Genomic DNA, 1,298 nt, shown 5'->3' on the forward strand with positions numbered 1-1,298 from the left:
CCCGGGGTCCCCGGCTCTGCCCCGGAGGAGCGCCGGCAGCGCGGCCCTTCCCCGGGGCTGAGAGCTCCCGCCCGGCGGTGCCACCGTCCCGGGCACCGGCGGGGGCGGGGGGCGGCCGGGGAGGCCCCACTGAGACACCAGCCAAAGGCACGGGGTGGGGAGTGGGGGGGGTGACCCCGCGGGTCCAGCCGAGACTGCGTGGGGCCGGAGCCGCTCGGCCCCCCTGAGGCCCAGTGAAAGCGCTGGGCGGCAGACCCAGCTGTGCCGGGGTTGCCAGGGCTGTGCTGGGAACCCCGGGGGGGACTGATGGAGGGGGGTGATCGGGTCCAGGAGGCTGCTTGGTTATGGGGGACTTGCTTGCATACAGGGGGGCTGCTCGGGTATGGGGGGACTGTTTGGACGTGTGGCAACTGTTAATGCAAGGGAGGCTGCTTTCAAATGGGGGGGCTGTTTGGGTACCGGAGGTCGGCCTCATCTCCGTCCCTGGGAAGGTGATGAGACAATTACTCCTGAGAACCATTTCTAAGCATGTGAAGGACAAGAAAGTCATCTGGAGAAGTCAGCGTGGCTTCAGCAAGAGGAGGTCATGCCTGACCAACCCGACCACCTTCTGTGGTGAAGTGGCAGGCCTGGTAGACAGGGGGAGCACAGTGGACATTGTCCGCCCAGACTCCAGCAAGGTTTGTGACTCAGTGTCCCCATAGATCCTCCTAGAGAAGCTGTGGAAGTGGGGGCTGGATGAGCAGACAGTGAGGTGCATTGAAAACTAGCTGCGTGGCCAGGTCCAGAGGGTGGGGACCAGCAGCGCAAAGTCTAGCTGGAAGCCATTAATGACCGGTGTACCCTAGGGGTCAATACTGGGTCCAGTCCCATTTAACGTCTTCATTAATGATCTGGAGGATGGGGCAGAGTGTACCCTCAGCAAGTTTGTAGATGACACCGAGCTGGGAGGAGCAGCTGTACACCAGCGGGTCGTGCTGCTCTGTAGTGCAGAGGGATCTGGACAGGCTGGAGAAATGGGCTGCCAGGAACCTCATGAAGTTCAGCAAGGGGAAGTGCAAAGTCCTGCCCCTGGGCAGGAACAACCCCAGAGCACCAGTACATGCTGGGGGCTGCCCAGCTGGAAAACAGCTCAGCAGAAAAGGCTTCAGGGGTCCTGGTGGGCACCAAGTTGGCCATGAACCAGCAACATGCCCTGGCTGCAAAGGCAACAAATGGCGTCCCGGGCTGTATTAGGCAAAGCGTTGCCAGTTGAGAGAGGTGATGATCCTTCCCCTCTGCTCAGTGCTGGTGAGGCC

This window comes from Haliaeetus leucocephalus, unplaced genomic scaffold, assembly GCF_000737465.1.
Source record: "Haliaeetus leucocephalus isolate CR32 unplaced genomic scaffold, Haliaeetus_leucocephalus-4.0 Scaffold197, whole genome shotgun sequence".
Classification (NCBI taxonomy): domain Eukaryota; kingdom Metazoa; phylum Chordata; class Aves; order Accipitriformes; family Accipitridae; genus Haliaeetus; species Haliaeetus leucocephalus.